We start from the raw sequence: 15,871 nt of genomic DNA on the forward strand, positions 1-15,871 counted from the left end.
CTGTCCAGTATCCGCTTCACCCCCGGTCACTAATTGCTCTTGTTTCCTACAGGTTCTGGGGGGATGGTAAGCCCAATAATGCATCCATGAAGGGTTTTCCAGGAGGACAAGACTGTGTTCAGTTTAGCAATGAAAAAGGTTGGAATGACAGACAGTGTGCCATAAAGTACAAGTACATCTGTGAGAAGGATATATCCTGAACCGTGCCACTGAACCTCAAAAATACCTCCAATCTCCATCTGCTCATCTCTTCTCTTGCTTCCCAATGCAGTAATATAGAATATACTAAAACCAAGAGAAATATGTAGACTTCCGTTCTTTCAAGCCTAATGCGGGCTCCTGTCCTTCCGCTCTGTTCTCGCATAAAAATTCAGTGCGCATAGTATCAACTGGTGGAAAAAACATAGAAAAAGAGACTGTTATAACTTCAGACTGTCAGGTGCGTGGGGGGAACCATTCCACAATCCGTGTATCTCTACATGTTTCACGGCGCTCAGCTGCTTAATCAGGAGTTACAGTATGAAGGCTTACAATGTCTAAAAATGGAGAAAAAACACTAATACAAAATATATCAGAGAAATATACAAGAGATGCAATCAATAATCATCTTTCCCAACTCCGGTAGGTAAGGCCCAGCTAGGGACATCAACCAAAGGGCTGTGCCTACCCACCAGCAGTAATGGGAGAGTTAAAGACAGACCATAAAAGACAAAAAACTACAAGCCAAAAATAGTCTAGTCACTAATAAATCTACATAAGCCTACACAACATTAATTCAGGTATGAGAGAGATTAGTAACAAATATAGAGACACAACCCGTAATTTGTGGCACCACATCTAAAATGGATAAATGCGAAGAGGAAGTAAACAAAAAAGGAGGACTTTGAGGCTGGATTCACACTGGAGCGGCTACGAGAACCGGATGTGATTCGCACCGCACTGCAGTGCAAATCACATCCAATCTCTGTGCGATGCGAGTTCAGCCATACAGATAGTATGGCTGAATTCGCATCGCACCCGCCGCAAACTCACACAGGACCCTTTTTTTGGTCCGCAGCAGAATCGGATTGCATGGGTGTTCACACCATGCGATCCGATTCCTGTCCGAGTTTGCAGATCGCACTGCGATATGCGAACTGATCTGGGGGTGTTATTAAGGTTTCACTGACACTCCCAGCAGTCCGCATAGGGCAGTGTGAACTGCCGGCGGGAGGCATGCGATGTGGGAAAACGCTGCGGATTCGCGGCATTCCCGCATCGCTCCAGTGTGAACCCAGCCTGAAATCCCATTCACACCTGAGCGTTTTGTAGCTTGAAGCCTGAAGCTATAAAACACTAGAGGGGAAAAAATCTATTATTCTCAATGGAGATGGTTCACATCTCCAATCCATGTCACCTGAAGCCGAACGCCTGAAGCTCAAACAAGTTTGGGCGTTTTTCTTCTTTTAACATTGGTGACCTTTTGCCCTGCACAAAATTGCGGCAAATCGCGGCAAAAAACCGTTGCAAATTGCGGTAAAAAACGCACCAAAAACGCGGTAAATTCACGCAATTTTCTTCTTGAAAACGCTACGCTCAGGTGTGAATGCAGCCTAAAGGTTACCATTGATGATCCCAATAAGAAGACACGTACTCAAATTGTATAAATATGTAGAATTTTATAGAAAATGTTAAAACATGTCAAATGACTAAGTATATATATTTATTTATCAATAAATCAAAATAAAGCTTTTCTCCAGCATGTAAAACCATAAATTAAAGTCCGCTTGTCTTCAGCACAAAATAATACAAAAAGAAAAGCACCTACAGTTCTGTAGAAAAGGTTTTCACCAAAAAAGAGTCCTTGTAGAGATCTTTATGCAGCCTCCAAAACAGCAAACAGCAAACAGCAAACAGCAAATAGCAAATAGCAAATATTACAACACAGCCAGACAGCTCCTCAGACAGGTGTTCATCTCCTTCTCCTCCTCACCACACCTCTCTGACTACTTCCTGTCTTTATAGGCTGTGTGTATTCCTGGAGGCCGTTAACCCCCTGTGGTCAGGGAGGGAGGCTCTTTCCCACCCAAATGTCACTTTAGAGCCTCCCAAATTCCGGGTCCCAACTACTTCTCTTAAAATACAGAGAGGACCGCGAATCAGTCATCTCCCGCAAACTACACCCGGAATCTGTCACCCATTTGGGTGACCCCCTGAGGCCTACCATGATTCCCTTAAAGGGACAACATCCCGAATATGGGCGCCACATAGTACCCGTCCAGGACCCAACCTTGGCGTCCTGTACATATCCCCCCCCCCTCTGCCTCAACGCGGAGGTGTTGGAGGCACCATTTGACACCATACAGTGGACCCGGGAGAGGGCATCAACATTCTGATGTAGTCTCCCAGGTCTGTGCTCCACCACAAAATTGAACTCCTGGAGAGACAGGAACCACCTCGTTACTCTAGCATTCGTGTGTTTATTTTGCCTCATCCAGGTCAGCGGGGCGTGGTCGGATACCAGGCGAAACCTTCTGCCTAGGAGGAAATATCGCAAGGAGTCCAAGGGCCACTTAATGACAAGACACTCCCGCTCTACCACCGCGTAGTTTTTCTCCGCTGCCGTCAGCTTTCTACTCAGGAAAACGACGGGGTGCTCTTCCCCGTTGATTACCTGCGTCAGGACTGCTCCTAACCCCTCATTTGAAGCGTCTGTCTGTACTACAAAATCCTTATTAAAGTCTGGAGCAACAAGCACCGGATCCTGGCACAATGCCGTCTTAAGCTTCTGAAAAGCTTTTTCGGCATCGTTATTCCATTTTATCATCACTGACTTTCCGCCTTTGGTCAGGTCAGTCAAGGGAGCAGCAATGGTGGTAAAGTTGGGTATAAACCTCCGGTAGTAGCCAACTATGCCCAAAAATGCTCTGACCTGCTTCTTGGTTAGGGGACGGGGCCAGTCCTGTATGGCTTTCACCTTGCTCATTTGGGGCTTTACCAACCCTCTACCCACAATGTACCCAAGGTACTTTGCTTCCTCCACCCGAACTGCACATTTTTCTGGGTTTATGGTGAATCCTGCTCTTCTCAGGGAGTATACGACTGCCTGAACTCGGGGAAGATGTGACTCCCAATCAGGGCTGAAGATGACGATGTCATCCAAATACACCGAAGCGTACCGATGATGTGGGCGCAAAGTTTTGTCCATGGCCCTTTGGAACGTAGCGGGGGCAGAGTGTAACCCAAACGGCATTCGTTTGTACTGGAAGTGGCCTTCTGGGGTAGAGAAGGCCGTTTTCTCCCTAGCTTCCTTGGTCAGGGGAATCTGCCAGTACCCTTTCGTGAGGTCCAGCGTGGTAATATACCTGGCAGGCCCCAACCTCTCAATGAGCTCATCTACCCGTGGCATGGGATAAGCGTCAAACTTGGAGATTTCATTCAGTTTTCTAAAATCATTACAGAAGCGAAGAGTGCCGTTGGGTTTGGGTACCAACACGATTGGACTCGACCACTCGCTCTGCGATTCCTCAATGACATCAAGCTCGAGCATTCTTTTCACCTCTTCAGACATTGCCACTCTATGAGCTTCTGGGATACGGCAAGGCTTTAACCGCACTTTTACCTTGGGGTCAGTTACAATGTCGTGCTCAACGACATTGGTGAGTCCTGGCAACCCTGAAAACATGTCCCTATTTCTTTGAAGAAATTCCTTTGCTTGCTGGGTTTGGGGTCTAGTTAAGGTAGCAGCCACCTGCACCAGGTCGATCCCTGCATGGTCTCCTGACTGTACCGCTACCACCGCGGATACCTGGTCTCTGTCTCTCCAGGGTTTCAACAAATTCACGTGGTAGATCTGGTATGGTTTCCTTTTCCCTGGCTGGTGTACCTTGTAGTTTACCTCCCCCACTTTTTCCACTATCTCAAATGGACCTTGCCACTTGGCCAAGAACTTGCTCTCCACTGTGGGTATTAGGACAGCCACCCGGTCTCCTACTTGAAACTGTGACTTTCGCAGACCGGTTGTACACCCTTCTTTGGGCTTCCTGAGCCCTCTGCATGTGCTCCCTCACCAGCGGCATCACCTTAGCCACCCTCTCTTGCATTTGAGAGATATGCTCTACTATGGTTTTGTGTGGTGAGGACTCACTTTCCCACGTTTCCTTTACCAGATCCAGCAACCCCCGAGGCCGTCGCCCATACACTAGCTCAAATGGGGAGAAGCCCGTAGATGCTTGTGGAACCTCCCGGATGGCAAACAAAAGGGCAGGGAGTAACATATCCCAATCCTTCCCGTCCTTCTGGACGACTCTTTTGAGCATGGTCTTCAAAGTTTTATTAAACCTCTCCACTAGGCCATCAGTCTGCGGGTGATAGATGGACGTCCGTAACTGCTTAATTTGGAACAGTTTGCACAGGTCCGCCATCACCTTTGACATAAAAGGGGTGCCCTGGTCCGTTAATATCTCTTTAGGAAAACCCGTTCGCGAAAACATCTGAAATAGTTCTCGGGCAATGGCTTTAGAGGAAGTTTTCCTCAAAGGAACTGTTTTCGGTACCTGGTTGCATAGTCTAGGATGACTAATATATACTGGTGCCCTCTTGCCGATTTTACCAGGGGTCCCCAACGAGATCCATAGTGATCCGCTCGAATGTAACCTCAATAATTGGCAAGGGTACCAGAGGGCTTCTATAGTGGGGCACTGGGGCAGTTAACTGGCAAACGGGACAAGATGCACAATATCTTTTAACCTCAACTTTCACCCCTGGCCAGTAAAACCGGTCAGTTATCCTGGCCTCTGTTTTCTCTGCCCCCAAGTGTCCTCCCATTGCGTCGTTGTGGGCTAGATCGAGTAGCATCCGCCTATACGGTTGGGGAACCAGCAACTGCTCTATAGTTTCCCCACGGCTTTCAGCCACTCGATAAAGCAAGTCCCCCTTTAAGGCAAAATGAGGAAACCTTTGGTATGCTCCTGGCATTTGTGAGACCCCATCCACAACAGAAACCTGCTCTCGGGCATTGCCAAACGCACCCCTGGATACATCTAGATCTGGGTGTACTGGCCTTGAGGATGTTTCCCCTTCACTTTCCTCAACCGGGGGACTGCAATGGGGAGAGGTCCTCGTCATCCTCCCCCAGCATAACCTGTAACGGGAAGACTTCCCCCCCCCTCAGAGTTTAACTCGGTTTTGCAACCTGAAACAGACACATCCTTTAACTTAATATTCTCTACAGTATCTTTATCAACAATGGGTATCTCTGTATCAGTGGGGTGGGTTGTGGGGGTTTCAGGCCCATGTTCCTCAGACACTCCTGGCTGTCCCGGCAGCCCTATCTGTACCTGGCTCCACAGTTCGAAAAATAGTGGACAATCCCGCCCCACTATAATGTCATGTAGTAGACTTCTCACTACCCCGACCTCTTGGGTCACTGAGATATGGCCATATGACACAGTCACTGAAACCATGGGGTATTCCTTGGTGTCCCCATGGATGCACACTACCCGTAGGGTTTTCCTTACAGGGCCAAGTCTCCCAATCACCCTGGCATGTACCAATGTTACCATGCTACCCGAGTCCAGTAGGTGGTTCACCCACACTTCACACTCAAACTTTCCTGCGATTGGATCCAGGTGAGTGGTGTAGACTCTTTGTACGTAGAAGGAGCTTCTCCGACCAATTCCGCAGTCCATAGGCTCCTCCTGAAGTGGGCATTGCGCCCGGGTATGTCCCCAGGACCGACATCGCCAACACTGTAGGTCTCCTGTTCTTGGGACAGGAACCACCCTTCGAGATTCTGTAGCAGATGATGCGGTTCTGCGGATCCCAGCGTCTGGCATGGCTTCTCTCCTAGGCACTATGGCTGGTCTGGTTACCCTTGGTGTGGGTTCCCTATGCCTGGCAGGCCCAAGCAGGTCCTCCACCATGGTGTACCTTTCCACCAACTCCACCAGATGGTCAGCGGTTGCGGGGTCTCCATGGCTTACCCAGCGCTGTAGGTCATCTGGCAGGGACCGCAGGTACCAGTCCATTACTATTCGTTCCACCATCTGTGGGCCTGACAGTTTTTCTGGCTGCAGCCATTTTTTAACCAGCTGAACCAGTTCATGCATTTGCGACCTGGGTGGTCGGTCAGGTTTGTACCGCCAACGATGCACCCTCTGAGCCCGGACAGCTGTGGTCACTCCTAGGCGGGCCAGGATCTCTGCCTTCAGACGTTCATAGTCGCTGATATGTTTTGCTGGGAGGTCAAAATAGGCCTTTTGCGGGTCACCGGTGAGTAAAGGGGAGATAATACTGGCCCATTGGTCACGGGGCCACCCCTCTCTCTCCGCTATCCTCTCAAAGGTGGTGAGAAAGGCCTCTACATCATCGCTGGGCATTAACTTTTGTAAAAAATGGCTGGCCCTCACAGACACCTGGTTGCCAGCGGCAACAGCCACTTGTTCACGTCCCTGAGCCAGTCGCTGTACTGCCTCCTGCAAGGCAGCCACCTGTGCCTGAGTGGACTCCTGCTGAGCAGGCAACTGGGCGGCTAGCAGCCGTGTGGTTTCCTCATGGCGACGGTTTGCATCTGCTAAAGCTTGCTGCTGTGTCACGGTAGCTTGCTGCTGGGTCACGGTGGCTTGTGCCAAAGCCCTGATGACCTCCTCCATGTCTTTGCCTGCTGCTTGCAGCGTCTGGGCTGGCTTCACCCAAGACATGCCATTTGTACACAGTCTCTTTTAAATGTCAGTTTTTCAAACGGTTTTTGCGGCTGCAAATGCACTTTTGCCCGCATTCTCCACCAGTTGTGAAGTTTGGGGATACTAGCTCCGCGGGATTAAGTGCATAAACCGTTGTCAGGTGAAACCAAAATATATTTATTTATCAATAAATCAAAATAAAGCTTTTCTCCAGCATGTAAAACCATAAATTAAAGTCCGCTTGTCTTCAGCACAAAATAATACAAAAAGAAAAGCACCTACAGTTCTGTAGAAAAGGTCTTCACCAAAAAAGAGTCCTTGTAGAGATCTTTATGCAGCCAAAACAGCAAACAGCAAACAGCAAATATTACAACACAGCCAGACAGCTCCTCAAACAGGTGTTCATCTCCTTCTCCTCTTCACCACACCTCTCTGACTACTTCCTGTCTTTATAGGCTGTGTGTCCTCCTGGAGGCCGTTAACCCCCTGTGGTCAGGGAGGGAGGCTCTTTCCCACCCAAATGTCACTTTAGAGCCTCCCAAATTCCGGATCCCAACTACTTCTCTTAAAATACAGAGAGGACCGCGAATCAGTCATCTCCCGCAAACTACACCCGGAATATGTCACCCATTTGGGTGACCCCCTGAGGCCTACCATGATTCCCTTAAAGGGACCACATCCCGAATATGGGCGCCACATAGTACCCGTCCAGGACCCAACCTTGGCGTCCTGTACAATATATATATAGAAACAAAGAGACAGAGATATTGCCCCATATGTGCATGTATGGCTAGACAAAGAAACCTGATGGGTGGCCTATAAGTATTATGATATATCAATTTACGCATTATCTTATATATGGGAGCCAGCCAGCGTAATCAAGGTGCCAACTCCAAAGGTTCACTACGTGTATCGTCAACGGCTTCCTCAGTGGATCCTTTTGGTGCATAGCCATAATGGGAATCATAGGATGTCTGATCCACCATGGGGGGGAAATGAAGGGGGTATGGTAAGGAGAAGGTCATGCATATCGGCCCCAAAATAAGCATAGGTATCACACCAAACAGCCATATAGGATGCTTCACCTTAAATAGCAGCTTGTTAATGCAAAAGCAAAGAATGTTTCAATCGATCTGTTATGCCGTGTACACACGATCAAACAATCGGGTGGAAAAGTTCGGCAAACTCAAGTCCGCCGGACAATCCCCCCGTGTGTAGCCTCCGGCGTACTTTTTTGACCCGAAAGTACGGCGGACTTAGAAAGTAGTTTTGCACTCCAATCTTCCCGCCGGACTTGCATTTTGGCGGACAATCCAGCCTTGCGTATGCCAGTCCGCCGTACTTTTCAAATGAACGGACTTTTCCCGCCCGGAGAACGCTAAACGTAATCAATCTCACCTGTGCTAATAAGCACCCATTTCAATCTAATGGTATAATACATCTTACCTATCATTCTATTTCCCTGCTCTCTAGCTCCCTCATCAACTCCTCCCATATCCGCCTCCAGGACTTCTCCCGAGCCTTGCCCATCCTCTGGAACTCACTACCCCAATCAGTCAGACTGTCTCCAAATTTATCCACTTTTGGGCGATCCCTGAAAACTTTCCTCTTCAGAGAAGCCTATCCTGCCTCTATCTAACAACTTCACTATTTTCTCCATTAGCTCATCCCCCACAGCTATTACCCTTTTGTATAACTTGACCCTCCCTCCTAGATTGTAAGCTCTAACAAGCAGGGCCCTCTGATTCCCCCTGTCTTAAAATTGTATTGTATTGTAATGTCTACCCTAATGTTGTAAAGCGTTGCGTAAACTATATAAATCCTGCATAATAATAATATAATAATAATATCCCCAATGAAACAGACATGACCACAGCTTACATCCTCATCTCAGCACGACTCTCCGCCGAGCAGTGTACTGGCTCTTTTTTTCAAAGACAACAAAAGCAAATCACAAACAGGAAGCCCTGACCCCAACAGCCAATCGCTTCCTTCACAGGATATGACCTCACAGGATATGACCAAACAAGGATATTACCAAACAAGGATATGAGTTTATACAACAACCAATGACTACCATTCCTGCTGATGGGAGACTATCTGCAGGTGTACGCCAGGACACCCCAAATATGTTGATCAGGCATACAGGGGTGACACGAGCGCACATCCGCTAAACCGATACCGTCTTTGCAGAGTGAACACATCCCATCCCCTCCAGATGAATGTCTGTGCAATGCACAGGGACCCTTCGCTGGCTGACATATCCTCACTCTGCAAACACCTCTCTCCAACCTCAGGAAGTTTTCCACTACCAAACGGATCTCAACCAGCGTCAGTCTGCCCCAGTCAGCTCTTTAGAGCGGGTTGCAGGAGAACTAACACTGGGAGACACCATGACAATACATATTAAATACATCTTCATAACATTTCCACAACACTTGTCAAACACCATTCCTCTAAAGCCTATGGGTGAAGCATTTGACGGTAAATGTCTGCTTGCGGCGAACTTATGTTTTTAGTTGCTTCATCGAATCTTCATGTCGAATGGTATTACCGCAGGTTCGATAGACACAAATCGCTATTGTTTCCGTCATGTCGAATCTTCTATCTATCTATATCGAACTGTTGTCGCAACAATACGCAAATATAATGGATATGAAAATAAAGCAAAACTATAATGGATATGAAAATCTTACGGATTTCGGATTCTGCGTGCTCGTTATAGTTTTGTTCAAACGAACACGGAAATCCCCGAAATTAAAAAAAAAATGCATTTGGACGATAACAAATGCACATGTCTAATAAGGAGTATTTTTGGTGGCAATAGCTGGAGATAGTTGGCAAACCCATACCTGGCTGGACACATTACCGGCGATTTTGCTTTGTAGCACTTTATGGACACCCCTGATACTACAGTATATACTTAACTTTTCAGTGCACTTTTTGGCTTATTGCTCTTGGAGGGGGTTTGCATATAACACTTAGCTTGTATAGATATAGATACTGATACACTATATTATTAAAAGTATTGGGACACCTGCCTTTACACGCACATGAACTTTAATGCCATCCCACTCTTAGTCTGTAGGGTTCAATATTGAGTTGGCCCACCCTTTGCAGCTATAACAGTTTTAACTCTTCTGGGAAGGCCGCCCACAAGGTTTAGGAGTGTGTCTATGGGAATGTTTGACCATTCTTCCAGATGTGCATTTGTGAGGTCAGGCACTGATGTTTGATGAGAAGGCCTGGCTTGCAGTCTCTGCTCTAATTCATCTCAAAAAACAGTTTTAACTCTTCTGGGAAGGCCGCCCACAAGGTTTAGGAGCATGTCTATGGGAATGTTTGACCATTCTTCCAGATGTGCATTTGTGAGGTCAGGCGCTGATGTTTGATGAGAAGGCCTGGCTTGCAGTCTCTGCTCTAATTCATCTCAAAAGTGTTCTATCAGGTTGAGGTCAGGACTCTGTGCAGGCCAGTCAAGGTTAACCACCCCAAACTCGCTCTTCCATGTCTTTATGCACCTTGCTTTGTGCACTTGTCCAAATCATTTGGTGGAGGGGGGATTATGGTGGGGGGTTGTTTTTCAGAGGTTGGGCTTGGCCCCTTAGTTCCAGTGAAGAGAACTCTTAAGGCATCAGCATACCAAGACATTTTGGACAACTTCATGCTTGTGGGAACAGTTTTTTGGTTGCAAACAAATGGCCACTGCCCCCACCTTTAACTGGTCTACTGCAGCAAGGATCACTGGAAGGGAGACATATGTCAAAGAAATACAAGAAGATTCCCAAGCTCAAACTTACCAACCAGCCCGAGACCAACCGAATTGACCTGTCTAACAATATGCGTTAAGAACAGGGGTTTAGTCTGCACACATTTGCAAATACATGCGTAAGGTACAGGCTTCGCCAAGTGCAGACTAAACCCTTGTTCTTACCGCATATTGTTAGACAGATCAATTCGGTTGGTCTTGGGCTGGTTGGTAAGTTTGAGCTTCAAAATCTCCTTGTATTTGTTTGACTGTTTGGGGTTGGACCTTCCTGTTCCAACATGACTGCGCCCCAGTGCACAAAGCAAGGTCCATAAAGGTCCATAAAGATACGCAGGAGCGAGTTTGGGGTGGTGGAACTTGACTGGCCTGCACAGAGTTCTAACCTCAACCAGATAGAACACCTTTGGGAAGAATGGTCAAACATTCCCATAGACACACTCCTAAATCTTGTGGACGGCCTTCCCAGAAGAGTTGAAGCTGTTATAGCTGCAAAGGGTGGAGCCAACTCAATATTGAATCCTACGGACTAAGACCGGGATATCATTAAATTTAATGTGCGTGTAAAGGCAGGTGTCCCAACACTTTTGGTAATACAGTGTATATTAGCAGTACTGGATGTCTCCCTACTATACAGTACCATTGGTGGATTATCAGTTTGGACAATATTGACCCAACCTCTTAATGTTACAAGAATATCTATTATAATGGAGCTTGGCCAGTGCACTGGAGCTCCGTATTGCTGCCCATTATTATGGTTGACCTCATCTGTGTTTGTGAATTTTAGTTGGATTATCTCTGGCTGTACAAGGTCCCCACCACTAAGGCTCGGTTTCCACTAGTGCGACTTGCCATGCGACTTGGGCCTGCAAAGTCGCATGACAACTTGTACCCCATGATTTCCAATGAGTACCATTCATATCTGTGCGACTTCAATTTGCAGCGACTTCAAAGTAGTCCCTGCACTACTTTGGTCCCACTTTGATGTGACTTGAGGTCCATAGACCTCCAGAATGTATTAAGTCACATCAAAATTGCGGAAAAATCACATTACTTTCACGTCACAATAGTGAAAACCTAGCCTTGGGGTTTACCTATAAACCTTGGAGATTCTTCTCTTTGGTAAGTGTATTTTGTTACTAATCTCTCTCATACCTAAATTTGTGTAGTGTAGGTTTATGTAGATATATTAGTGACTATACTGTGCTTTATCTATTTTTGGTTTTCATTTTTTAGTCTTTTATGGTCTGCCTTTACCTCTCCCATGACCACTGGTGAGAGAGAATGGCCCTTTGGTTGACATCCCTAGCTGCTTCTTGGCCCCGGGTGAGTTTCCTGAACCTATTTATGAGGCCAGATATTTATTGAATGCATTTCTGGTATATTTCTGGGACATATTTTGTATTATGCCGCATATTCATGACTGAACTTTTCAACGGACTAGGTCAGATGGTCTTCCCGACGGACTTTCCGAACGAACAGACTTGGCCACACACAAGCACACCAAAGTCCGACAGATTCGAATGTGATGATGTACGACTGGACTAGAATAAGGAAGTTCATAGCCAGTAGCCAATAGCTGCCCTAGCGTCAGTTTTTGTCCGTCGGACTAGCATACACACAAACGTTTTTTTTTGACCGGACTCGAGTCCATCGGAAAGATTTGAAACATGTTTTAAATCTAAAGTCCATCTGATTTTTCGACAGCAAAGGTCTGATGAAGCCCACACATGGTCAAATTTGTTCGGCGGATTTGTTTCGTCAAAAAAGTCAGCTCGTGTGTACGCGGCATTAGTCTTGTTTTTTGTCAATTTTTAGGCATTGTAAGCCTTCATACCTCCTGATGAATCGGCTGAGTGACGTGAAACATGTAGAGATTCACGGATTATGGAGCTGTTCCCCACGTGCCTGACAGTCTGATGTTATAACAGTCTCTATTTCTATGTTTTGTATACCAGTTGATATCATACTGTACATACTGATTTTTTATATGGGAACAGAGTCCAGGGGAAGGAGGGAGCCCATATAAGGCTTGCAGGCTATTTGTTTTTAATGATGCATTTATAATAAAATACATTTTTAAATATTGTCAATTTAGTTGTTTTGTGAACTTCCTGAACCATATCAGGCCACATGCCCTCAACATGGGGGGGGGGGGGGGTGCTCTGTCCCCTCACACCAAAGCACTTTGTCCCCATGTTGATGGGGTAAAGGGCCTCTTCCCCACAACCTTGGGCTGTGGTTGTGGGGGTCTGTGGGCAGGGTTTTTTTTCGGAATCTGTCAGCTCTCTTTAACAAGGGGACCCACAGATCCAGGCATACAAAAGGCATACAAAAGAACAGGGCTTACTACCAAGGATTAACAAATGGTGAATGTTGCAGAATGAGAAACCATCTTGCCATTGCCGTGAGTAACCAGAGGTGCACTAATGAACAGAAAAGAAGCGCACTCACATAGCCACATCCGTAAATTGGGGGAATAAACAAAAAAAAAAGGTGTACTATAACAGTAAACCTAGGTCGGACTTTGAAGTCATATGACACAACGAGGAGGTATGAAAATAAGCACTATTATTGAAAAATACACAACATGAATAGAACAGTACAGAAAAATAAAAAAAGTGTATATTGATACATAATGTGCAGTGAGCCCTTGTGTATCTACACATTTCACCGTTAGGCTTCTTCAGGATACAATCAAGGTTCTACAGATAGCAACTAAAGAGAAAGGACCTCACTGTCTTACAAAGATAAGTCTCACTGGTAAGTATCCAGAGTTCAGAGGGTACCATCTCACTGGAAACCGGTTCTAATACACCACCGTCAGGATCTATGCACAGATAGGTCAGGCCAGCCCAATCTGCTAGTAAGGGAAAAGCATAAAAAGCTAGACGGTTCCAGAGACAGGGGTAGAATAATGCACAAAAAGTGGACTCATTGCCAAAGAGGGGAGCCAAATATAGGCTAAAGAGCCCACCAATCAATGTGGACACCCACAGGGAAAATAGTCCAGATATGAGAGATTGTCCACAATGTTTAGAAAAATGTCACGTTGTGACTAGCATAAGGCTGTCTCCCAGGGGCCACACATCATTGTCTTAATATTAAAATTTTTCCAAACATTGTGGACAATCTCTCATATCTGGGCTATTTTCCTGGTGGGTGTCCACATTGATTGGTGGGCTCTTTAGCCCATATTTGGCTCCCCTCTTTGGCACTGAGTCCACTCTTTGTGCATTATTCTGCCCCTGTCCCTGGACTGTCTGGCTTTTTATGCTTTTCCCTTACTAGCAGATTGGGCTGGCCTGACCTATCTATGCATAGATCCTGACGGTGGTGTAGTAGAACCAGTTTCCAGTGGGATGGCACCCCCCGAACCAGTTTCTGGATACTTATAAGTGAGACTTATCTCTTTGTAAGACAGTGAGGTCCGTTCTCTTTAGTTGCTATCTGTAGAACCTTGACAAATCCTGAAGGACCCTAACGGTGAAACACGTAGATACACAAGGGCTCACTGCACATTAAGTATCAATATACATGATTTTTTTTCTGTACTATTCTATTCATGTTGTGTATTTTTCAATAAATAGTGTTTATTTTCATACCTCTTTGTTGTTTCCTATGCCTTCAAAGTCCGACCTAGGTTTACTGTTATAGTACACTTTTTTGTTTTTGTTTATTAACCAGAGGTGCATTTGGTGCTAAATATCAGTCAGTGTACATTGTGACTTGTAAGGAATGAAGGAGTGCTCTGCTAGCAGGGGTTTTCCAATGCACGATCCCACACTCCTTACTGGCCGGTACCGGAATCATGGCAAGAGCCCCTATGTATCAAGTCTGTTTGTCATGGGGAAGAATGGGAGGAGGATCCATAGAAATATGTAGTTGATGCTAACCAAAAAACTTGGGTATGTCACTGGAAGTGAGGTGGCATTGAAGCCAGGCTGGAGAGCCGGTTAAAGGCTATTCGACTCTCCTTCAGAAAGTTATTCACTATGGGAGGAAGTCGGGGTACAGTTAGTCAATCGTAACGTTGCTCTGAAGTGAATGGAACACAGAGAGTTCAATTGTGCCACAAAGTTGTGTTCGCATCTAAGTTGGTGTGCCGCCTTAATGCAGATTTCTCATGACTGTGGCCTCCACCTGCTTAGTTGGGCATTAGAGCTCAAAGTTTTCAAAGTTCACCTTTAGGGCGGCTTAAACCCTGCCCACAGACTTGTAAACAAAGCCCAACTTATAAAAGAAGATAATCTATACTTAGATTTCCAGCAGCCCGTGTCATCAAAATGTGTCTCTTTGCCGCTCTCCATCTTCTGCAGGAATGTGGCTCTTCTGCGGAGCAGCACCATGGTGGACTTTGAAGACATGGACCACTGGAAAGTAAAATATAGACAAAGTTCTTTTACAGGTTGGGCTTTGTCTACAGGTGATTTTGTGATGAAAAGCAAAAAAAAAAACACAAAGTTGGAAAGTCTAAACTTGGGAAGAGTTGGCGGCAGCTTTTTACACATTGTGCTCTATTATAAAAATGCTACTATGCTGAAAATTGGACTGTACCATTTTTTCTTGCCAATTTATATTACATTTTTGCTTTTTTGTGCTGTTTTAATAAAAAATGTATCATGCTGAACATTGGATTGTGTCAGTTTTTGATCAATCGATTTTTATTGATTTTAAAAAATAAAGCATATAGAATATACATCGTACATTAAATTTCAAATATGAGTAGACAAAAGACATTCGAAAAAAAATATTGACATTCTTATAGACATACAGTTCATCCATTAAGTAAGAGATTAATAATACATTACAGAAACATAAATATAAAATTAACTGATATATATGAAATTGTATAAATATAAATATTAGCCTCCCCTAGACACCCCAATGGGTGCTTAGCTGTGTCTTGGGGGAGGGAAATGTCGCCAATATTAAGTATTTTTAGTCATATAAAACTATAATATATCCAAATATAATGAAACAAGGAATTGAAAACACAGTAAAAGTATATCTAGATATGGTTTAAGATTGTTTCAGAAAATCAGCGGATTTTGACCATCCTTCCCATGGTGACCACCTACGTTTTTCTTTTGGTAAAGTACCTGCAATGGAGGCCATCATTAATTCATAGCTGTAGTGTAAGGATACGGTATCCAAAAGTTGATAAACAGTTGGAGGTGTTGCTGATTTCCATGATCTGGTTATGGATAGTCTGGCTGCCAGGAAGACATGTGTCGTTACATGACGAAAAGGGTATGGTATGTCTTCTATAGTTAAGTTCAATATCGCTAACTCAGGTGAAAAAGGAATCTGTATTTGAGTTATGTCTGTTAATATAAGAAAAACATTTTTCCAGAACTCTTGGAGTTTAGTGCAACTCCAAAAAATATGAAACATGTCACCTTTAGCATAATTACATCTTTAACATAAATCCGATAAAGTT

Source organism: Lithobates pipiens, unplaced genomic scaffold (genome assembly GCF_037356315.1).
Source record: "Lithobates pipiens isolate NorthernLeopardFrog02 unplaced genomic scaffold, aLitPip1_a1.2 Scaffold_8, whole genome shotgun sequence".
NCBI lineage: Eukaryota > Metazoa > Chordata > Amphibia > Anura > Ranidae > Lithobates > Lithobates pipiens.